The sequence below is a fragment of the Lepus europaeus genome, chromosome X, assembly GCF_033115175.1.
Source record: "Lepus europaeus isolate LE1 chromosome X, mLepTim1.pri, whole genome shotgun sequence".
Classification (NCBI taxonomy): Eukaryota; Metazoa; Chordata; class Mammalia; order Lagomorpha; family Leporidae; genus Lepus; species Lepus europaeus.
The window spans coordinates 86,402,408-86,427,907 of record NC_084850.1 but is presented as its reverse complement, the minus strand read 5'-3'; the positions used below and the strand labels follow the sequence as shown (position 1 = coordinate 86,427,907).

General features: G+C 38.6%; 1 protein-coding gene and 1 pseudogene across 3 annotated transcripts in view; both read left to right on the top strand.

Annotated features, from left to right (window-relative positions):
* Positions 1-11,636, top strand: part of LOC133753636 (ubiquitin thioesterase OTUB1-like) — a 127,668-nt pseudogene extending 116,032 nt beyond the window's left edge.
* EDA (ectodysplasin A) overlaps positions 1-25,500 on the top strand; it is a 359,228-nt gene that overhangs the window by 136,138 nt on the left and 197,590 nt on the right. The gene's annotated exons all lie outside the window — the stretch shown is intronic.

Here is a 25,500-nt window from a genome sequence, read left to right as displayed (position 1 = left end):
TTGTCCTGTTTTACATGTGACCATATCAGTGATGACTTTTCAGAGGGAGAAAATTTTGCTTTCCATTTTTTTTTGCTTTTGTATATAAGTGTTTATTACAGGAACATACATTTGGTAGGCATTCAGATGCTTCCAATGAAATGTTTATTGCTGAATGAAAAATATTTTTCTGATGGAAGCAAGTGGTATGCTCTCTAAAGATAATCGGATTTATCTGTTTGAAAATATGGCAATGCAACTGAAGTATCCAGACTGAATGGTAAGCTATGAATTATGCCTACAGAATATTGCAGCTGCTCCCTTATGTGACAACTTTGGCAGTATAGTGAAGGTAAATTATTAAACATTTAAATAGCCTAACTTGCTGAATAAAAACAATCAGTGGCTTGATGTGTTATGTTTGGACCTAGCACTAGAAACACTTCACTCATTATAGTCCTTCTGAGCTCTGTGGCCAGCCCCTCAAATTTGAGAAACATAATGCAAATTTCCCAGCAGCATGGTTTCAAGTCCTCTGTCTGATGCATCAGTTAGCGTAAGTGCTCTGTGGCTAAAAAGGATATGGTGATAGGTGAGTATCAAGTGTAAGATTTAAAATCAACCAATAAAATTTGAGGCTTTAGACTTTAATTGCTTTTTATCTTTCAACTGTGTTGAACTTACTTTTAGAAAACCAGACTAACATTGGCTGGCCAGAGTCTGTGAGGAGCCTCCGATATAATAAATCTTAATTAGGTATCAATAGATATATTAGGGACAAGAGATGAACTATCCAGAAAGAGAAAGGTGAGCAGAACTTTTTGATTTGAGAAGAGGATAATGAAATTAGAGCAAAAGAATGTTTATATACCTCCTGATTCTTCCTCTCTACCACTACTTTGGTCCAAGCACCTAGTCTTGCTTGCAGATCTCTTATCTTTCTTTATTTTAGCTGTCTTATACCATTATTACTACTCTTTTCATTCCTTATTTTCGAGTCCCTCTGTCCAATTGAAATTCTCTATCGAGGTATTATGTAATAGAAGAAATACACAAAGGAAAACTGCTAATCATTTTTCTGTGTGTTGTATTTTTGAAAACCACTTCCTACTCTACCCTCTTACCTTTCTTTATTAATGCTACTCAAATAAAATCTTTACCAGATAATTTCACCCACATTTTTAGAAAGGGACTCTATTATAAAAGACTGAAAATAAGATAGTTTTGTTTATCAAAGGAACAACATTCTCTGGGTGGTATCTCAATCACTCTGGCACATTATTATCTATGGTAGCATCCCAATGTACCTTTTTTTAAACTTTTATTTAATAAATATAAATTTCCAAAGTACAGTTTATGAATTACAATGGCTTTTTCACCCCATAACTTCCCTCCCACCCACAACCCTCCCATCTCCCGCTCCCTCTCCCATTCCATTCACATCAAGATTCATTTTCAATTCTCTTTATATACAGAAGATCAATTTAGTATAAATTAAGTAAGGATTTCAACAGTTTGCACCCACACCGAAACACAAAGTGTAAAATACTGTTTCAATACTAGTTATAGCATTAATTCGCATAGTACAATACATTAAGGACAGAGATCCTACATGGGGAGTAAGTGCACAGTGACTCCTGTTGTTGACTTAACAATTGACACTGTTGTTTGTGGGGTCAGTAATCACCCTAGGCTCTTGTCATGAGTTGCCAAGGCTATGGAAGCATTTTGAGTTCACTGACTCTGATTTTATTTAGACAAGGTCATAGTCAAAGTGGAAGTTCTCTCCTCCCTTCAGAGAAAGCTACCTCCTTCTTTGATGGCCCCTTCTTTCTACTGGGATCTCACTCGCAGAGATCTTTCATTTAGGTTGTGTTTTTTTTTTTTTTTTTTTTTTTTTTTTTTTTTGCCAGAGTGTCTTGGCTTTCCATGCCTGAAATACTCTTCATGGGCTTTTTAGCCAGATCCAAATGCCTTAAGGGCTGATTCTGAGGCCAGGGTGCTGTTTGGGCATCTGCCATTCTATGAGTCTGCTGTGTATCCTGCTTCCCACGTTGGATCATTCTCTCGTTCTTAATTCTGTCAGATAGTATTAGCAGACACTAGTCTTGCTTATGTGATCCCTTTGACTCTTAGACCTATCAGTGTGATCAATTGTGAACTGAAATTGATCACTTGGACTAGTGAGATGGCACTGGTACATGCCAGCTTGATGGGATAGAATTGGAATCCCCTGGCACGTTTCTAACTCTACCTTTGGGGGCAAGTCAGCTTGAGCATGTCCCAAATTGTATATCTCCTCCCTCTCTTATTCCCACTCTTAGACTTAACAGAGATCACTTTTCAGTTAAATTAAAACACCTACGAATAATTGTGTGTTAATTACAGAGTTCAACCAATAGTATTAAGTAGGACAAAAATACTAAAAGGGATAAAGTATTAAGTTGTTCATCAACAGTCAGGACAAGGGCTGATCAAGTCACTGTTTCTTTTTTTTTTTTTCTTTTTGACAGGCAGAGTGGATAGTGAGAGAGAGAGAGACAGAGAGAAAGGTCTTCCTTTTTGCCGTTGGTTCACCCTCCAATGGCCGCCGCGGTAGCGCGCTGCGGCCGGCGCACCGCGCTGATCCGATGGCAGGAGCCAGGTGCTTCTCCTTGTCTCCCATGGGGTGCAGTGCCCAAGGACTTGGGCCATCCTCCACTGCACTCCCTGGCCACAGCAGAGAGCTGGCCTGGAAGAGGGGCAACCGGGACAGGATCGGTGCCCCGACCGGGACTAGAACCCGGTGTGCCGGCGCCGCAAGGCGGAGGATTAGCCTAGTGAGCCGCGGCGCCGGCCTAAGTCACTGTTTCTTATAGTGTCCATTTCACTTCAACAGGTTTCCTTTTTGGTGCTCAGTTAGTTGTCACCAATCAGGGAGAACATATGATATTTGTCCCTTTGGGACTGGCTTATTTCACTCAGCATGATGTGTTCCAGATTCCTCCATCTTGTTGCAAAGGACCGGATTTCATTGTTTTTGACTGCTGTATAGTATTCTATAGAGTACATGTCCCATAATTTCTTTATCCAGTCTACTGTTGATAGGCATTTAGGTTGATTCCAGGTCTTAGCTATTGTGAATTGAGCTGCAATAAACGTTAAGGTGCAGACCACTTTTTTGTTTGCCAATATAATTTCCTTTGGGTAAATTCCAAGGAGTGGGATGGCTGGGTTGTATGGTACGGTTATATTCAGGTTTCTGAGGAATCTCCAGACTGATTTCCATAGTGGCTTTACCAGTTTGCATTCCCACCAACAGTGGGTTAGTGTCCCTTTTTCCCCACATCCTCGCCAGCATCTGTTGTTGGTGGATTTCTGAATGTGAGCCATTCTAACCGGGGTGAGGTGAAACCTCATTGTGGTTTTGATTTGCATTTCCCTGATTGCTAGTGATCCTGAACATTTTTTCATGTGCCTGTTGGCCATTTGGATTTCCTCTTTTGAAAAATGTCTATTGAGGTCCTTGGCCCATCTCTTAAGTGGGTTGCTTGTTTTGTTGTGGAGTTTCTTGATCCCAATGTACTTCTGATCTTCTCAATGGTTAGCATGAAATTCTCAAACCAAATTAATTTGAAATCACTTTAACTTAAAATGATTTAGATAAGATCCTGAAATCAAATTGTTATAGGCATAGCGCTATCTAGCAATTCGAAATCAGTGCTTTATAAAAATGGTTTTTAAAATATTTGATTTCTGGGTCCGGCGCTGTGGCTCACTTGGTTAATCCTCCACCTGTGGTGCCTACATCCCATATGGGCACCAGGTTCTAGTCCCAGCTGCTCCTCTTCCAGTCCAGCTCTCTGGCCCAGGAGGGCAGTGGAGGATGGCCCGAGTGTTTGGGCCCCTAAACCCGCCTGGGAGACCAGGAAGAAGCATCTCGCTCCTGGCTTCGGATCTGCACAGTGCCGGCCATAGCGGCCATCTGGGGAGTGAACCAATGGAAGGAAGACCTTTCCCTCTGTCTCTCTTTCACTGTCTATAACTCTACCCGTCAAATAAATAAATAAAAATATTTCATTTCTGGAGGAAATAATATTCTAATAACACTCCACCCTAAGAGGAACAATCATTTATCACTAAGAGCCAAATTCTGGTCTCAACCAGCATCATCCCTCAAAAAGTTTTTAAAGGATGGGAGAGAAACATAACAAAAGTGACATAGATAAGAAAAGATCTGGTTTATTCATACATTCATTCAACCAATATATAATGAAGTCCTACTACATGCCAGCATTGTTTTATGTAGATTCTATCTACCTTGTTATAGAAAAGATAACATCTCCTAGTTCAAAAGCTCCAGTTCTGGAGTGGTGAGTAATTTAGGATTGAATTAGAATAACCCTTAGTTCCATTTCTCTTTGATAGCTGATGATTCAGTAGTGCTGTGGTATGAGTGTGTTGGAAACCTAAATTCCACTAAAGTCCAAATTCATATTTTAATAGTGTATGGAGGTGGGGCCTTTAGGTGGTGATTAGGATTGGATGAGCCCATGGAAGTAAAGCATCATGATGGCTGGTAGCTGTCTAAGCAGAGGAAGAAACCTGAGCTAGAATGTCTGCTCTGTCTCTCAATGGCATGTCTTCTGTTGCTACTTGGCAGCAAGAAGAACCTCACCAGACCCCCAAGCAGATGCCTTCAACATGCTGTTGGATTTCCCAGCCTCCAGACCTATGACTTGAGTAAACCTCTGTTGTTTATAAGTTACCCAGTCTCAGGTGTTTTGTTATAGCAACAAGAAATAGACTGAGGGGCCGGTGCTGTGGTGTAGCGGGTAAAGCCTGCAGTGCTGGCATTCCATATGGGGCTGGTTCGAGTCCCAGCTGCTCGACTTCCAATCCCGCTCTCTGCTATGTCCTGGAAAAACAGTAGAAGATGACCCAAGTCCTTGGGCCGCTGACCCTTGTGGGAAGACCCAGAGGAAGTTCCTGGCTCCTGGCTTTGGATCGGCGCAGCTCCGGCTAATAGAGAATGAACCAGCAGATGGAAGACCTCTCTCTCTCTCTCTCTCTTTGCCTCTCCTCTCTCTGTGTAACTTTGACTTCCAAATAAATAAAATAAATCTTAAAAAAAAAAGAAACAGTCTGAGACAAGTACTATGTAGTTTGGATCAGTATCAGTATAGTACCTTTGTTCTCTCTGGGATTTTTTTCTCTAGCCTGAGGTATCTTACCCATCATTCATTATCATCATTTATATTTGTTGTTTCCATTGCTTTGATTTTCTTTTCTTTGTTTTTTAACCTTTTATTTTAAAACAGCTTTAAGTAAGCTTTCCAAAAAATGATGTGATGCTTCAAAAATAGTACAGAAAATCTAGTGTACTCTTCATTCAGCTTCTCCTAATGATTACATTTTATATAACTAGAATGTAATATCAAAACCAGGAAATTTGGGGCCAGTGTTGTGGCTTCACAGGTTAAGCCGCTGCCTGTGACACCAGCATCCCATCTTAGCACCGGTTTGAGTCTCGGTTGCTCCACTTCCAATCCAGCTAGCTCCCTGCTAATGCTCCTAGGAAAGCAGTGGAAGCCCCTGCATCCATATGGAATACCCGGATGAAGTGCCTGGCTCTTGACTTGGTCCTGACCTAGCCCTGGCCATTGCAGCCATTTGGGAGGTGAACCATCACATGGAAGATCTATTTCTCTCCCTCTCTCTAACTCTGCCTTTCAAATAAATAAAATAAATCTTTAAAAAATCCAGGAAACTCACATTGGTACAATGTGTGGTTATAAATTTATGCTGTTTTATCACATGTCAAGGTTTTTATATCAAATCAAGATACAGAACTCTTTCATCACCACAAAGATCTCCCTCTTACTACCTACCCCTTTAGAGTCAAATGCATGCTTCATATCTTTAACCATCTATAACTTCTGGAAACTACCAGTCTGTTTTCCATCACTAAAACTTTCTCATTTCTAGGATATTGTACAAAAGATATCATGCAGTACATGACCTTTTGGGGATTCTTTGTTTTTCCATTGAGCATAATACCCTTGAGATCGATCTGAGTTTTTACTTATATCATTGTTTTTTGTTGCTGAGTAGTATGCCATGGTGTGGCTCTATCAAACTTTGATTAATCATTAGTCCATTTTATTGTTTTATGTTCAGGTTCACCAATTCTTCTTTCCGTTCTGCTATTAATCTCATCTGTTGAGTTTTCAATTTGTCAAATTTATCTTTCAGTTTTAAAATTTCCATTTGGGGCTTCTTTATATCTTCTTTCACTTCTCTGAGACATTTAATATTTTTTCATTTGTTTCAATTGTACCCATAATTTCTTCTTGAAAAATTTAATGAAGCTGATTTAAAATCCTAATCAGATAATTCTAATCTGAGTCATCTCAGTATTGGTGTCTGTTGACTTTTTTCTCCAAGGTTGAGGTTTTCCTGGTTCTTGGTATGATGGTTGATTTTTTTTAACTTTTATTTAATGAATATAATATTCTATGTACTCCATAGAATACTATACAGCAGTAAGAAACAACGAAACCCAGTCATTCGCAACAAGATGGAGCAATCTGGAAAACATCATGCTGAGTGAATTAAGCCAGTCCCAGAGACAAATATCATTTGTTTTCCCTGATCGGTGACAACTGAGCACCAAAGGGGAAACCTGTGAAGTGAAATGGACACTATAAGAAACAGTGACCTGATCAGCTCTTGTCCTGACTTTAGATGTACAATGTAATACTTTATCCTTTTAGTATTTGTTGTTGTTGTGGTTGTTCTAGTACTAGTGGTTGAACTCTGTAATTAACACACAATTATTCTTAGGTGTTTAAATTTTAACTGAAAAGTGATCCCTGTTAAATATAAGAGTAGGAATAAGAGAGGGAGGAGATGTACAATTTGGGACATGCTCAATCGGACTTGCCCCAAATGGTGGAGTTAGAAATGTGCCAGGGGATTCCAATACAACTCCATCAAGGTGGCATGTACCAATGCCATCGCACTAGTCCAAGTGATCAATTTCAGCTCACAATTGATGGCTCTGATGGGTCTAAGAATCAAAGGGATCACACAAACAAGACAAGTGTCTGCTAATACTAACTGATAGAATCAAAAAGGGAAAAAATGATCCAACATGGGAAGCAGGATACACAGCAGACTCATAGAATGGCAGATGTCCTAAACAACACTCTGGCCTCAGAATCAGCCCTGAAGGCATTTGGATTTGGCTGAAGAGCCCATGAGAGTATAGTAGGCATGGAAAGCCAAGATATCATGGAAAAAAAAAGACCTAAATGAATGATCTTTGTGAGTGAGATCCCAGTGGAAAGAACGGGGCCATCAAAGAAGGAGGTACCTTTCTCCAAAGGGAGGAGAGAACTTCCACTTTGACTATGACCCTATCGGAATAAGATCAAAGTCAGCGAACTCTAAAGGCTTCCATAGCCCTGGCAACTCATGACTAGAGCCTTGGGAGATTACTGACGCCATGAACAGGAGTGTCAAATTGTTAAGTCAGCAACAGGAGTCACTGTGTACTTATGTCTCATGTGGGATCTGTCCTTAATGTGTTGTCTAATGTGAAGTGATGCTATAACTAGTACTGAAACAGTATTTTTACACTTTGTGTTTCTGTGTGGGTACAAACTGATGAGGTCTTTACTAATTATATACTGAATTGATCTTCTGTATATAAAGAGAATTGGAAATGAAAAAAAAAAAACCAACCTGGTGTTAAATTGGAAATGGCATAGAAAATTAATTAATTTTAAAAAATATTATGTAGGATCTCTGTCTTTAATGTGCTGTACATTGTTATTTAATGCTATAATTAGTACTCCAATGGTAGTTTTTTCACTTTATGTTGCTAGATGGGCAAACTGTTGAAATCTTTACCTAATATATACTAAACTGATCTTCTGTATATAAAGAGAATTGAAAATGAATCTTGATGTGAATGGAAGGGGAGAGGGAGCGGGAAAGGGGAGGGTTGCGGGCGGGAGGGAAGTTATGGGAGGGGGGAAGCCATTGTAACCCATAAGCTGTACTTTGGAAATTTACATTCATTAAATAAAAGTTTAAAAAATTTCCAAAGTACAGTTTATGGATTACAATGGCTTCCCCCCCACCATAACTTCCCTCCCACCTGCAACCCTCCCCTTTCCCGCTCCCTCTCCCCTTCCATTCACATCAAGATTCATTTTCAATTCTCTTTATATACAGAAGATCAGTTTAGTATATATTAAGTAAAGATTTCAACAGTTTGTCCCCACATAGCAACACAAAGTGAAAAAAATACTGTTGGAGTACTAGTTATAGCATTAAATAACAATGTACAGCATATTAAGTACAGAGATCCTACATGATATTTTTTAAAAAATTGATTAATTTTCTATGCAATTTCCAATTTAACACCAAGTTTTTTTTTTCATTTTCAATTGTCTTTATATACAGAAGATCAACTCAGTATATACTAAGAAAAGATGTCATCAGTTTGCACCCACACAGAAACACAAAGTGTAAAAATACTGTTTTAGTACTAGTTATAGCATTTCTTCACATTGGACAACACATTAAGGACAGATCCCACATGAGACATAAGTACACAGTGACTCCTGTTGTTGATTTAACAATTTGAAACTCTTGTTTATGGCGTCAGTATTCTCCCTAGGCTCTAGTCATGAGTTGCCAAGGCTGTGGAAGCCTTTAGGGTTTGCCGACTTCGATCTTATTCCAACAGGGTCATAGTCAAAGTGGAAGTTCTCTCCTCCCTTCAGAGAAAGCTACCTCCTTCTTTAATGGCCCCATTCTTTACACTGGGATCTCACTCACAGAGATTTTTTTTTTCCATGATATCTTGGCTTTCCATGCCTACTATACTCTCATGGGCTCTTCAGCCAGATCCAAATGCCTTCAGGGCTGATTCTGAGGCCAGAGTGCTATTTAGGACATCTGCCATTCTATGAGTCTGCTGTGTATCCTGCTTCCCATGTTGGATCATTTTTTCCCTTTTTGATTCTATCAGTTAGTATTAGCAGACACTAGTCTTGTTTGTGTGATCCCTTTGATTCTTAGACCTATCAGTGTGATCAATTGTGAACTGAAATTGATCACTTGAACTAGTGAGATGGCATTGGTACATGCCACCTTGATGGAGTTGTATTGGAATCCCCTGGCACATTTCTAACTCCACCATTTGGGGCAAGTCCGATTGAGCATGTCCCAAATTGTACATCTCCTCCCTCTCTTATTCCACTCTTAGATTTAACAGGGATCACTTTTCAGTTAAAATTTAAACACCTAAGAATAATTGTGTGTTAATTACAGAGTTCAACCACTAGTACTAGAACAAAAAAAATACTAAAAAGGATAAAGTATTACATTGTACATCTAAAGTCAGGACAAGAGCTGATCAGGTCACTGTTTCTTATAGTGTCCATTTCACTTCAACAGGTTTCCCCTTTGGTGCTCAGTTAGTTGTCGCCGATCAGGGAAAACAAATGATATTTGTCTCTGGGACTGGCTTAATTCACTCAGCATGATGTTTTCCAGATTCCTCCATCTTGTTGCAAAGGACCGGATTTCATTGTTTTTGACTGCTGTATAGTATTCTATAGAGTACATGTCCCATAATTTCTTTATCCAGTCTACTGTTGATGGGCATTTGGGTTGGTTCCAGGTCTTAGCTATTGTGAATTGAGCTGCAATAAACATTAAGGTGCAGACCGGTTTTTGTTTGCCAATTTAATTTCCTTTGGGTAAATTCCAAGGAGTGGGATGGCTGGGTTGTATGGTAGGGTCATATTCAGGTTTCTGAGGAATCTCCAGACTGACTTCCATAGTGACTTAGATGGTTGATTTTTTTAAAAGATTTATTTATTTATTTGAAAGGCAGAGTTACAGAGACAGACACAGGGTGGGGGGAGGGAGAGAGGGAGAGAGAGGTCTTCCATCTGCTGGTTCACTCCCCAAATGGCCACCACATCTTGAGCTGCGCCGATCCGAAGCCAGAAGCCAGGAGATTCTTCCGGGTCTCCACACGGGTGCAGAGGCACAAGGACTTGGACCATCTTCTACTGCTTTCCCAGGCCATAGCAGAGAGCTGTATCAGAAGCGGAGCAGTGAGGACTCAACCTGTGCCTATATGGGATGCTGGCACTGTAGGCAGCAGCTTTACCTGCTATGCCACAGTGCCGGCCCCGATGGTTGATTTTTAATTGAATCCCAAACATTTTGGGTATTATACTAGCATATGAATCACTTAAACTTACCTTTTATTCATCAGGGCTTCTCTAGCATTGCTTCTGAATGGGAAAGAGGTTTTCTGTCTGATTTCTGTCATGTAGAAATAAATGTGTAGGTTTCCCATTTAATTTTCCTTGACACTCTGATCAAGCAGAGGATAAATTATTGCTAGGTGGGGCTGGTGCTGTGGCTCACTTGTTTAATCCTCCACCTGCAGCGCCAGCATCCTATATGGGCACTTGGTTCTAGTCCCGGTTGCTCCTGTTCCAGTCCAGCTCTCTGCTGTGGCCCAGGAAGGCAGTGGAGGATGGCCCAGGTGCTTGGGCCCTGCACCCACATGGGAGACCAGGAGGAGGCACCTGGCTCCTGGCTTCGTATCAGCACAGTGCCGGCTTTGGCAGCCATTTGGTGGGTGAACCAACGGAAGGAAGACCGTTCTCTCTGTCTCTTTATCTGTCTATAACTCTACCTGTCACATAAATAATAAAAAATTTTAAAAAATTGAAAAAAAAAAAGTTATTGCTAGGCAACAGGGGCAGGATTTCAGGCTCTCCACTAAGCCTCTACTGAAATCACTTTGATAGGGGGGCCAGGAGTGAGTCTTTCCTATTGGGTAGAGGTGTTATTTCTGGCCCTCCAAATGATCTCCGCTGACAACAAGGCAGGGAGACCTCCTTACTATAAGGTGAGAATGAAGATCCAAGCTCCTTGTTCAGTCTTCTCTGATACTACCTAACGTGGACGGTGGAAAGAGTGCCTTCTTACAGCTGAGTCAGGGCAGAGTCTAGATGACAAGATCTACCGACAGAAGATCAAGGACCTCCACAAAAGTACTCCTACATCCAGAAGACCAGGCCTAATAGGAACTGCTTCTATCATGCTTTTGGATTTTCCCACTTGGAGGCGCTGCTGGATGACAACAAGGAATTGCAGCGGTTCAAAGCTGTGTCTGCCAAGAGAAAAGAGGACCTGGTGTCCCAAGGTTTCACTGAATTCACGATTGAGGATTTCCACGACACGTTTATGGACCTGACCCAGCAGGTGGAGAAGCAGATCTCTGTAGCAGGTCTGCTAGCCTCCTTCAATGACCAGAGCGCCTTGGACTACCTCATGGTCTGCCTGCGGCTGCTTACCTCAGGCTACCTGTAGCACAACAGCAAGTTTCTCAAGCACTTGATCAAGGTGGGGCGGACTGTTAAGGAGTTCTTCCAGCAGGAGGTGAAGCCCATTTGCAAGGAGAGCGACCACATGCACATCATCACGCTGGCCAAGGCTCTTAGCATCTCTATCCAGGTGGATACATGGACCGTGGTGAGGGTGGCACTACCAATCTTCACGTCTTCCCCCAGGGCTCTGAGCCCAAAGTCTACCTTCTCTACCGGTCTAGACACTACAATATCCTCTACAAATAGCGCTACCCCTAGCCTGCCACTGCCCTGCATGCCCTCCCCTCTGCCAGGTGCTAGACATGTACGGGTTTTTTGGTGTGGGTGTGTGTGGTTGTAAATGGTCATATTTCATCCACCTCCACCACACACACAAGTGCAACTTTCCTTATCATTTCGCTAGAAAGTGTATCCCTTTTCTTGGGATGATGTTAATCACTTAGAAGTCTTTAAAAGTGGTACTGTAGGCCGGCGCTGCAGCTCACTAGGCTAATCCTCCACCTTGCAGTGCCGGCACACTGGGTTCTAGTCCCGGTCGGGGCGCCGGATTCTGTCCCGGTTGCCCCTCTTCCAGGCCAGCTCTCTGCTGTGGCCAGGGAGTGCAGTGGAGGATGGCCCAAGTGCTTGGGCCCTGCACCCCATGGGAGACCAGGAGAAGCACCTGGCTCCTGCCATCGGATCAGCGCAGTGCGCCGGCCGCAGCGCGCTAGCCGCAGTGGCCATTGGAGGGTGAACCAACGGCAAAGGAAGACCTTTCTCTCTGTCTCTCTCTCTCTCTGTCCACTCTGTCAAAAAAAAAAAAAAGAAAGAAAGAAAGAAAAAATAAAAGTGGTACTGTAGTGATTAATACGGTTGCAGTTGTGTTAATAATGCCATGATTTCCCTTTGTTTTTAATACATAATTTATAGAGATATATAACCGATACTTAATAAAGCACATTTAATCTTTGCAATTTAATGTACACACACATCACCACAATCTAAATAATAAATCTATCATCTGCAAAAATTTCTTTGTGCCCTTCTGTATTCCCTCTATTCCTTCCCCATTCTCTTCCTCTCCTCCCAGGAAACTACTGATTGCTTTTCTGTCACTACAGATTAGTTTGCATGTTTTAGAATTTTCTATAAATGGATTCATACAGAATGAACTTTTTATCTGGCTTCTTCCATTCAGCATAATTATTTTCATATTCATCCATGCTATTGTATGTATAAACAGCTCATTCCTCTTTTATTGTTGACTAGTAGTATATTGGTGTAGATATGACACTTGTTTTTCTTTTCAACTGTTAATAAATACTTCCCATTTTTGACTATTTCAAATAAATACTATGAACATCTGTGCACAAGTATTTCTTTTTGCATATGCTTTTATTTATCTTAGATAAGTGGATTGTGGAATGTCAAGGACATATGATAGGTGTATGTTTGTGTTTTGCGAAATTGCTAAACTGTTCCAAAAAGTTTGTACTACCACTGACAATGTATGAGAGTTCCAGTTGTTCCACCTCTTGCTGGACTTGGTACAGGGAGTCTTTTTAATTATAGCCATTCTTAGTGGGTGTATAACAATTTATCTTATACGAAGTAGATTTTTTAAAAGATTTATTTATTTATTTGAAAGAGTTACACAGAGAGAGGAGAAGCAGAAAGAGAGAGAGAGAAGTCTTCTATCCAATGGTTCACTCCCCAGTTGGCACAACGGCCGGAGCTGTGCCGATCTGAAGCCAGAAGCCAGGAGCTTCTTCCGAGTCTCCCACGCAGGTGGGACTTGGGCCATTCTCCACTGCTTTCCCAGGCCATAGCAGAGAGCTGGATCAGAAGTGGAGCAGCCGGATCTTGAACCAGCACCCATATAGGATGCCAGTGCATCAGGCCAGGGCATTAACCTGCTGCTCCACAGCGCCAGCCCCCAACTGAGTAGTTTTAATCTGCATTTCCCTGATCGTTAATAATGTCATTTATCTTTTCATGTGCTTCTAAATAAATTCTTTGTTGAAGGGTTTGATCAAGTATCTTGTTCATTTTTATTAAGTTCTTTGCATTGAGTTGTAAGAGTTCCTTATGTGAAGGGTCTTCAAAAAGTTCATGGAAATGTGGATTATGAAAAAAACTATGCATCAATTGCCATATTTTTGCACCAAAAATAATTTATCTTTTAATTCAGTTTTCCACAAACTTTTGAAGTACCTCTGTATATTCTAGATATAAATCTTTTGTCAGATATATGTTTTGCAAATATTTTCTCATCTGTGGCTTGGCTTTATACTTTCACAATGATGTCTTCTGAAGGGAAAATGCTTTTAATGTTTATGAAATCCAATTTAAGATTTTACCCTCTATATTTTGTGGCTGTGTGCAACATTTAAGGAATCTTTGACAAAGATTAGTATATTAAGGCTTTCTTCATTTTTTTCTTCTATAAGTTTTAGTTTTATATTTAAGTTTATGATTCATATTGATGCAGGGTTTTTGTACAGCATATGGTAAGGATGAAGGTGTATTTACTTATTTGCATATGAATATCCACTTGTTTCAGCACCATTTGTTGAATAGACTGTTATTTTACCAATGTGTTGCCTTGGCACTTTTGTTAAAAATCAATTGACAATATAAGCAGGCCTATTTCTGGGTTCTCTTTAGTTTCATTGATCTATTTGTATCTATACAATATTATACTCTCATGATTACTTTAGCTTTGTTTTAACTCCTGAACAAAGTAGTGTAAGTCTTCTAGTATTATTCTTTTTCAACATTGTTCTGATTAGTTTATGTGCTTTATTTTTGCTTGAACAATTTAGAATCAAATTGTTGTTCTCTACAATCATTTCTAATAATTTTGGATTTATTCTTTTACTGCTTCATATGGGAAGCTGAGGTCATTTAGAACTTTTGTATTTTTCTAAGATAGATATTTAATGCTATAAAATTTCCCCTAATTAATGATTATATTCATCATCATTTAGTTCAAAATCTTTTCTGATTTTGCTTTTGATTTCCTCTTTGACTCATTGATTAATTAGAAGCGTTATTTAATTTCCAAATACTTGAATGACTTTTCAAAGATCTCGCCTTCTGATTTAATTTCATTGTGATGAAAGAACATACTTTTGTGTGACTTTAGTTCTTTTAAATTTATTGAGATTTGTTTCAGGCCCAAAACATGGTCTATCTTGGTAACTGTTCCATGGACAGTTGAAAAAAAATGTGTATTCTCTGATGCTGAGTTGAGTTTTCTATAAATATCAATTAGTTCAGTTTGGTTGATAATGTTCACCAAGTCTTCTGTCTCCTTACCAATTTTCTGTTACTCCATCAATTTTTGAAGAAAGAATATTGAAATCTCTGAGTATAATCATGTGTTTTTCTATCCTTGCAGTTCTATAGTTTTTTTTCTTTATATCTTGTGGAACTCTGTCATTAAATGAAGAAACATTTAGATTTGTTATGTCCATGTTATGAAAATTGATCCCTTTATCACCATGAAATGACCTTTTTTGGGCCTGGTTGTATTTTTTTGCTCTAAAATCCACTTTATATTGTCAATATAAACACTCCAGCTTTCTTTTGATTAGTATTAGCACGGTATATCTTCGTGTCTTTATATTTAAGATATGTTTCTTGTTGGCTTTTTAAAATCCAATCTGACAGTTTCTACTTTTTAATTGAGGTATTTTGACCACCTATATTGAATGTGATAAGTGATGCTGTCCAGTTTAGTATATCTTCCTATCATTTATTTTCTGTTTCTTTTATCTTCATTCACTTTTCCTTCTCTTCCTGCCTTCTTTTGGATTATACAATAATTGTTATGATTCTTCTGCAATTTCTTCTGCCCTTTGTTGACTTAACTTTACCTCTGTCTTATTATTTTAGTGCTGTTTAGAGTTTACATAATAAGAAAAAATTACATATAATTACCATTTCCAGTGTTTTTTGTTCCTTTGTATAGATTTGTATATCAGTCTTCTGTCATTTTACTTTTTCCTAAAGGTTTTGTTGTAATATTTTTCATATTTTGAGTTTGCTGGTAATGAATATTTTTAAGCTTCAAATAATGGTAGGTTGGTATACTTGTATAATAAATAATGCAGAGACCCTTTGTCTTATTTCCCCCAATGGTAACATCTTGTGATACTGTAGTATAATAACTAGAATGTTGACATTGATGCAGTCAAGATACAGAAAAGTCCCATTACCATGAGAATCCCTGTTGTTGCCTTTTATACTACACCTACCACCTCTACCCCCTACCTCATTCATGGCAACCATTAATCTGTTCTCCATTTCTGTAATTTCCTCACTTCTAGATTGTTACATAAAAGGATTCATATATTATATGTCCATTGAAATTCGTTCTTTTTATTCAACACAATGCCCTGGACATTCATTTAAATTGTTGTATATCAACAATCCATTCCTTTTATTTTTTTATAATTTATTTAACCTTTAACATGTGGAAGCAGATTTGGTTTGTTTGCAGTTTGGGCTATACCTAAAGCTGTTATGAATGTTTGTATATAGGTTTTTGAATAAACACAATTCAGTTTCTCTGGGCCATTTCTCAAGAGTGTAATTTTGAGGTTGTATGGTAGTTCAATGTTTAATTTTATAGAAACTCAAACCTTGCTACCCAGAACAGCTGTACCACTTTCCAATCCCATTAGCAATGTATGAGTGATCCAGTTTCTCTACATCCTTGCCAACATTTGGGATTGTCACTAATTTTTATTTTGAACATTCAGATAGATATGTTTGTGATCATTTCAAACAGTTTGTGGCGGGGCAGGTGTTTGGCCTAGCAGTTAAACCACCAGATGTGTTACTCACTTTACATATTGGAGTTTGAGTGCCAACTCTGCTCCCAGTTCTGGCTTTCTGCTATTGCACACCCTGGGAGGCAGCAGATGATGGCTTAAATGACTGAGTCCCTTCCACCCCATATGGGAGACCTGGATTTAGTACCTGACTCCTAACTTTGGCCTATCCCAGTTTCAGCCATTGTGGACATTAGGAGAATGGAGATGCAATGGCAACTCTCTGTCTCACTGCCTCTCAAATAAAATAAAATTAATAATTACTTTTTAAAGTTTATGGAAAATAGGATTTAAAGATAAATTCATTTTGGTGGAAAAAATTTTAAGATCCATGCATAGAAAGTATCTTCAAAACGTTAATGAACATATATATTATCAAAAAAAAAAAACTCTGCATGGATTTCAAAATTGTTTTGTGTCAAAATACACTTATCTTCTATTTTTTCCACGAACTTTTTGAAGTACCTTCATAATGATACCTCATTGTGGTTTGAGGTTGCATTTTTCTAATGGCTAATGGCAAGGAATATCTTTTCATGTGCTTATTTTACATCTGTATATCCTTTAGTGATATATCTCTTTATATCTCTTTCCCATTTTCTAATTGGATTTTTGCAGCTATTGAGTCTTGATAGCTCTTTTTTTAAACTTTTATTTAATAAATATAAATTTCCAAAGTACAGTTTATGGATTACAATGGCTTTTTCACCCCATAACTTCCCTCCCGCCCACAACCCTCCCATCTCCCGCTCCCTCTCCCATTCCATTCACATCAAGATTCATTTTCAATTCTCTTTATATACAGAAGATCAATTTAGTATATATTAAGTAAGGATTTCAACAGTTTGCACCTACACCGAAGCACAAAGTGTAAAGTACTGTTTGAGTACTAGTTTTACCATTAATTCGCATAGTACAACACATTAAGGACAGAGATCCTACATGGGGAGTAAGTGCACAGTGACTCCTGTTGTTGACTTAACAATTGACACTGTTGTTTGTGGGGTCAGTAATCACCCTAGGCTCTTGTCATGAGTTGCCAAGGCTATGGAAGCATTTTGAGTTCGCTGACTCTGATCTTATTTAGACAAGTGGAAGTTCTCTCCTCCTTTCAGAGAAAGCTACCTCCTTCTTTGATGGCCCGTTCTTTCCACTGGGATCTCACTCGCAGAGATCTTTCATTTAGATCTTTTTTTTTTTTTTTTTGCCAGAGTGTCTTGGCTTTCCATGCCTAAAATATTCTTATGGGCTCTTCAGTCAGATCCGAATGCCTTAAGGGCTGATTCTGAGGCCAGAGTGCTGTTTGGACATCTGCCATTCTATGAGTCTGCTGTGTATCCTGCTTCCCATGTTGGATTGTTCTCTCCTTTTTAATTCTATCAGTTAGTATTTTCAGACACTAGTCTTCTTTATGTGATCCCTTTGACTCTTAATCCTATCATTATGATCAGTTGTGAACTGAAACTGATCACTTTGGCTAGTGAGATGGCACTGGTACATGCCACCTTGATGAGTTTTGATAGCTCTTTATGTATTCAACATACACATTGTTCTATATATGTCATTTGTAAGTGGGTCTTTTCAAGAGTAAAAGATTTAATTTCTTTGAGTTCCAAGTTATCATATTTTAATTTTTTTAAAAAAGTTCTTTACTTATTTGAAAGGCAGAGATACAGGCTAGGACTGGGCCAGGTCAAAGCCAGGAGCCTGGAACTCAATCTGGGTCTCTCATGTAGGTGGCAGGGACCCAACTACATTTCTATCTTCCACTGCTTTCCTAGGCACATTAGCAGGGAGTTGGATCAGAAGTGAATATCTGGGACTCGTATCTGTGCTTTGATATGGGATGCTGGTGTTGCAAGCAGTTGGTTAACCCAATGTGCCACAGTGGCACATGGCATTTTTAATAGATTATTCTTTTAGTGCCATAATTAAGAATGCTGCTTGGTTCTGTATTCTGAAGATGACTCCATTTTTTTTCTCCAAGTTTTGTAGTTTTACAGATTACATCTAAATCTATAATCCATGCTTAATTTGGTGCAAAATGAAGGTTAAGCATTGTTTCTTTTTTGTCTATAGAGGATCAACCACTCCAGCATCACTTGAATTCGTTTTGCTCCTTTGTCAAAAATCAGTTAAACCAGGGCTGGCCTTGTGGCATGGCAGGTTAAACCACTGCCTGTGACTCCAGCATCCCATATGGGTACCATTTCAAATTCCAGCTGCTCCATTTCCAATCCAGCTCCCTGCTAATTGCCTGGGAAAAGCAGCAGAAGATGGCCCAAGTATTGGGCCCCTGCACCCATGTGGGAGACCCAGATACGTCTCCTGGCTCCTGGCTCTGGCCTGGCCCAGCCCCAGCTCTTGTGGCCATGTTGGGGAATGAACCAGCAGATACAAGATCTCTCTCTCTTTCTCTCTCTCTCTGTGTGTGTGTGTGTTCCCATTCTGTGTCACTCTGCCTTTCAAATAAATAAATAAATAAATAAGTAAGTAAATGTTTCCAAAAATCAGTTAAACCATAAATAATGAAACACTTTGAAGTATTTATACAAGCTGTATTCTAGATGAACCTTAATAAACATGCTAAGTTAAAGGAGCTAAATGCAGATGGCCACATTCTGTATGATTCAATTTATATTAAATGTTCAGAATATGAAAATCCATAAAGTAAAAATGTATATTAGTGATTGCAGTGGTTGAGACTACTAACAGACATGAGGCTTCCTTCTAGAGGTTATGGAAATGTTCCAAAATTAGATACTGGTGATGATTGTACAGCTATGCAAATATGCTAAATTTCACTGAATTATAGGCCTAAAAGGGTGAATTTTATGGTGTATGAGTCATGTTTGTGTTACTATGATAAAATACCTGTGGCAGACTAACTTTATAAAGTAAAGTGATTTCTTTGGCTCACAGTTTTCTTTTTTCTCCCCCCCCCCCAAGAAACCATTTATTTAATGAGTACAAATTTCCTAAGTACAACTTTAAGAGTATAGTGATTCTTTCCACCATACCTGCTCTCCCATCCCCATTCCCACCCCACCTCTTGCTTCTCCCATTCCCAGTCGCATTATCCATTAAGACAAAAAAAAAAAAGCCCTGTTTCTTGACAGTCAAGACAAGCACTGTTCAAGTCGTTGCTTCTCAAAGTGTCAATTTCACTTCTACAGGTTTTCTTTTAGGTGCTCAGTTAGTTGTCACAGATCAGGAGAACATATGGTATTTATCCCTTTGGGACTGGCTTATTTCACTAAGCATGATGTTTTCCAGATTCATCCATTTTGTTGCAAATGATTGTATTTCATTTTTTTTTACTGCTGTGTAGTATTCTATAGAGTACATATCCCATAATTTCTTTATCCAGTCTTCAGTTGATGGGCATTTTGGTTGATTCCATGTCTTAGCTATTGTGAATTGTGGCTCACAGTTTTCGAGGATGAAATTCCAAACAGCATGGCACAGGTTGATTTGGGCGTTCCCCTTGACTGTGTTACCTCCTGGCAGGTTGTTCATGAAAATGATTACATTACTAAGCTGGAAACCAGAGAAAGACTTGTTTTGGCCAGATTCTGGCTTTTATAACAATCGTTTCTAAAGAACTAGCCAAGATCTCATGAGAAATAGCTTAATCCTTTTTGAGGGTATGTCCCCCAGTTGACCAAGGGATCAACCACATGGCCCCAACCTCTTGAAAGGTTCCACCTGCCAACATCACCATGCTGAAGAACAAATTCCCAACAAATGGACTCCTGGGGTACAAAACACATACAAACCATAGCGTATACTATGTGAATTATAGTTCTGTAAAGCTATTATTTAAAAATAATTAAATTTGTATGTGAGGAATCCATTATTGGGTTTATATACACAGTATGATGTTAGCTATAGGATCTTTGTAGGTACTCTTTATCAGTTTGAAGAACTTTCTCTGTATTCCTATCTACTGAGAATATTTTCATGACTGGTGTTGGATTTTTTCCAAATGATTTTTATGTGTCAGTTGATATGATCATATGATGTTCTTGTTTATCCTGTTGATATGGTAGATTACATTAATTGATTTTCAAATGTTGAACCAGCATTGCATACCTGAAATAACACCCATATGGGCCTTATTATGATTCCTTTTTTACAATGTTAACTTCAGCGTGCCAATTTTTTATTGAGGTGAAAGTCACATAACATTAAATGAACCATTTTAATCATTTTAAAGTGTACCATGAAGTGGTTTTTAGTATATTCACAATGTTATGCAACCATCACTGCTATCTAATTTCACAGAATTTTCAGCACGCCCTAAAAAACATGTACCTATTAAACAGTAGCTACCCTATATCACACTCTCCATTAATATACTTTCTAGCTCTACAGATTTTTCAGTTATGGACATTTCATACAATAAGTGATCCTTTGTGGCTTCTTTCACTTATTATAATGTTTTCATGATTTATCCATGTTGTAAGATATGTCAGAATTTTATTCCTTCCTAAGAATAAGTAATGTTCTATTGTATGAAAATACTACACTTTTCTTATCCATCCTGTTGATGGACATTTTGATTTTTTTCACTATTTTGCTATTGTGAGTAATTCTGCCAAGGACCTGAGTCCTTGCTTTCAATTCTTTCAGTTATAGATATACTGAGAAGTGAAATTACTGGATCACATAATTTTATGTTTAACTTTTTGAGAAATCCACCACCTACAGCAGAAGCATCATTTTACATTCCCGTGAACCATGTTTAAGGGTTCAAATTTCTCCACATCCTCAACAACACTTATTTTCTGTGTTTTTTTTTTTTTCAATAACTATCCTATTGAGTAGGAATTGGCATCTTATTGTGGTTTTGATTTGCATCTCCCTAATGAATAGTGATGTTGAACGTCTTTTCATGTGTTTATTGGCTATTTGTGTATCTTCTTTAAATAAATGTCTACTGAACTCCTTTGCCATTTTTCTTTTTAATAGTTTGTTTTTTTTTTTAATGTGCTGAGTTATAAGGATTCTTTATTGTGGAGTTAAAGCCTTATTTGAGATATGATTTGCAAATAATTCCTCCCATTCTGTAGGTTCTCTTTTCATTCTCTCTCTCTTTTAAATGATTTATTTATTTAATTGAAGGACAGACTTTTTTTTTACAGAGAGAGAAGGAGACAGAGAAAGAAAGAATCTTTCATCCTCTGGTTCACTCCTCAAGTGCCAGAGCTGGGCCAATCCGAAGCCAGGAGCCAGAATCTTCTTCCAGATCTCCGACGTGGGTGCAGGGGCCCAAGCACTTGGGCCATCCTCTGCTACTTTCCTAGGCACATTAGCAGGGAGCAGGATCGGAAGTGGAGCAGCCAGGACTTATGAGACGTCGGCACTGCAGGTGGAAGCTTTCTCTATGCCACAACGCCGGGCTCTCTGTTCATTTTCTTGACAATGTCCTTTGGTAATGAAAAGTTTTTAGTTCTGTCAGACCTGGATATTTTTGTATTCCATAAATAATCTTTAGCTCTGTACTGGGATGAAGTTAAGTTACCAGAAAACAGTATAATCCTTTTGAGTATTGTTTTTAAGGTTATTTAGATGGGTACAGAGCAGAGCTCAGTCTAGTGATAATTATTCCTCATAACGAAGGCAACACTCTGTTGGGTGCTCTATTCAATGCCTTGTGAGTTATGATTTCTGTTTTGCCTGGCACAAAATATGTTATTGCTGGACCCTGTGTGATCCCTGGATACTGTTTTCTTTAATCCTTTTGGATATTTTTTCCTCTCTAGCCTTGGGTAATTTCCTCACCTGCATGTACTGATTAGTATTCTGCTAAACACCCAAGTGGAAACATTTACAAATCTCCAGGATTGTCTTTTTGTGCTACCCTCTTGTCGCCAGTACTCTGTCCTGTGAACTTTAAATATCCTTGGCCTTACCAGTCTCTCAACTCTGACTTCTCAACTCAGAGTCTGCCAACTTCAATCTGAGTTCTTCCTTTCTACCCTGCAGCCTGGAAGCTTTCTGAACAGTAAGCTGGGATACTAATTGGACTTGGATACTTTGTTTCTTATCTCTCAGAGATCATTCTCCTTTGTTGGTTGGGATTAAAAATATTGAAAACTTTTGTATTATATGTTTTGTTATTTAAGAAAATATTTCAGGTTTGTTTTGGTTGTTTCAGGCTGTTACTCCATCTTGATCAGAAGTGTTTAATAAATTATAAATTTCTAGTAGTAGCTTAGAGAAATTTCTGACTCCAGAGATTTCTCTAAATTTGTACAGCTTCAAACTCTTCAACCATATCACATTTGAAAGGTAAATATTGAAATGCCATAGAGAAACAAACATAATCATTCTTGGTTATTCTCTTTGTCCAATTACCTGGTTAACTAAGTGGAAACTATTGTTTCTCTGGAAGGCACCACTCAAATTATTATTCTACATTGAACAGAAGCATTGAGGGATGTATTGTAGAATGGCACAATTGTTCCTGCTATCCCCAGCCTCCCATATTTAGGATAAGCTTTTATTTTAACATTCATTCATTTATTTATTTATTTATTTGAAAGTCAGTTACAGTGAGAGAGGGAGAGACAGAGAGAGAACCATCCACTGATTCACTCCCAGCGACAGTGGCCAGGGCTGGGCCAGGCTGAGCCAGGAGCCAGGAGCCACGAGCTTCTTCCAGGTCTCTCATGTGGATGCAGGGATCCAAGCACTTGGGCCACCCTCTTCTGCTTTACCAGGTGCATTAGCAGGAAGCTGGATCAGAAGTGGAGAAGCCAGGACCGGAACCCGTGCCCATATGCGATGCCAGTGCTGCAGATGGCAGCTTAATCCACTATGCCATAGCGCTGGCCCCAAAGATAAGCTTTATGCATCCTACTTGTCTCAGTGAAATATTAGGGATCAATTGTTCACGAACCTAACCTTCAATAATCATTTATATATGTATTCTGAAACATCTTTTGAGAATGTACTAAGTTTATTTCCCATCATGAAAAGTATCCTGTCTTTTTTATTAGTCTTTCCTGAACTGGAATTTCTGAAATTTCAGGCAGCCCTTCTCTTCTTCCAATTTTTTTCGGTGAATCTTCTTGCTGTCCTTGTACTAATCTGACTTTGATAATTTCCATGTCAGCCATCATCTTTCAAAACTAAAGAGATCTTACTCATCTTTTTATTTATTTTTTATTGTTTGTGATATTTCACATGAGCTGTTTTCTTTTTCTTTTTTAAAGACTTATTATTTATTTGAAAGTCAGAGTTACACACAGAGAGAAGGAGAGGCAGAGGCAGAGAGAGGTCTTCCATCCGCTGGTTTACTCCCCAGTTGGCTGCAACAGCTGGAGCTGCATCGATCCGAAGCCAGGAGCCAGGAGCCAGGAGCTTCTTCCTGGTCTCCCATGTGGGTGCAGGGGCCCAAGGACTTGGACTATCTTCCACTGCTCTCCCAGGCCATAGCAAAGAGCTGGATCAGAAGTGGGGCAGCCAGGACTCAAACCGGCTCCAATGTGGGATGCCAGCACTGCAGGCGGTGGCTTTACCTGCTACGCCACAGCACCAGCCCCATGACCTATTTTCAAATCCAGATATTCTGTTTTTAGTGATATATACTTTAAAAAATTTTTAAACTTCATCTTTTTAATCTATTTTTATCATATAACAAACCTTACCTTATGTACCCATAAGTAATTCCTTCAGTTATTTCTGTATTTCCTTCTATAGCCCCCAGAGCTATATACAATATTCCATGTTTTATCTCAAGTATTTATATAATGGTATGACTGAGAAGAATAATATCGTTTGGCCTTTTGTAAAAACTTCTCTAGAAAAGCAACAAATACATTTGAGGTCTTAGAATATTCCCATGTACCTTTTAAGTATAAACAATTAACTCAGAGCATATCACATTGTGAGCTATTTGTATCATTGCTCACCAAATTCACCTCATTATCTCTGTAACACTTACCTAATTGGTATAATTTATTTTATACGTCCAATTTTCATCATTCGTTATAAACTTATAAAATTTAAATAAGATTGCTTTAATGAACACCAAAATTTGAAGTAAGGAGATTACAGATGATAGTTGTATCTGTGTCAACATCTATTATATTGCTGTGTTTTGGTTTTGATGCATAATATGGAGAAAAATCTTGATTCATGTGGATAGATGTAAATGGCAGCAAATTTTAATAGCTCATCTTATAATCACATATCATTATTTAATTAACTCATCCTGAAGCTTTAGTGTAGTAAGAAAATTTTATTTTGTTGAATCATTAAATTTTGATATGTATTCATATTCTTTAAAATATATATATGAGAAACATCCCAAACTCACAAGTACATAAACAACAATGCAATATATTAACATCGTGACTTGTTATTTTCAGCTCATTCTTATAACATGATAGAGGCATAGTTGAACATATGTGCATAAGCTGAATTTGTTGCCAAGCAAAGCTTAGGCACATATGCCATAGTATTGTACTTGATGTAAAATTATTTATGAGCAGAAATGCATAGCTGATTAAAAGAGGAGCACTGTAAGCTTCCTACACATCAGCCTATCCAGAATAATTTAATTATGTGCACAGAAATAGCAAGAGCATACTCATTCCACTAGTTGACCTGCTAAAACAAGTTAATGAGTAAATGGTATTCAACATTATATACTTAGTATATAACATAGGTGGGGGTGTCGGTGTTGATAGCTCTTAATTATTATTATAGCTTTGAAAATAAAAATATTTTAAATGATTTTCCTTATTTTAATATATTTGAAAGACAGCAGTACACACAGAGAGACAGAGCACCAGAGACAGGGAGATAATGAGACATATTTTATCTGCTGGTTCACTCCTCAAATGCCCACAACAGCCAGGACTGGCTGGGTCAGACCAAAGCCAGGAGCCTGGAATTCAATCCAGATGTTCCACATGTGTGGCAGGGGCCCAAATGCTAGAGCCATCACTGCTGTCTTCAAGGGTGCACATCAGTAGGAAACTGGAATTGGCAGCAGAGCTGGGACTGCAACCTAGGCATTCTAATATGGGATACAGGTGTCCCTAGTTGTGTCTTAACCGCTGTGTCAAACACCCACTCCTGAAATGATTTTCAAATTAAGTATTAGTAGAACCTCTAAAGAACCTCTGTTTCCTAGAGTTCTCTGAATATTTATTAGGATCTTCTGGCTAGCTTATTTCCCCAGGTATATTGCTTTCCATAAAAAAATTAAAATGCTTTTAGTCAGGGATTATTTTTCTTTACAAAAACTATGTGCCTCTCCCCAATAGATTATG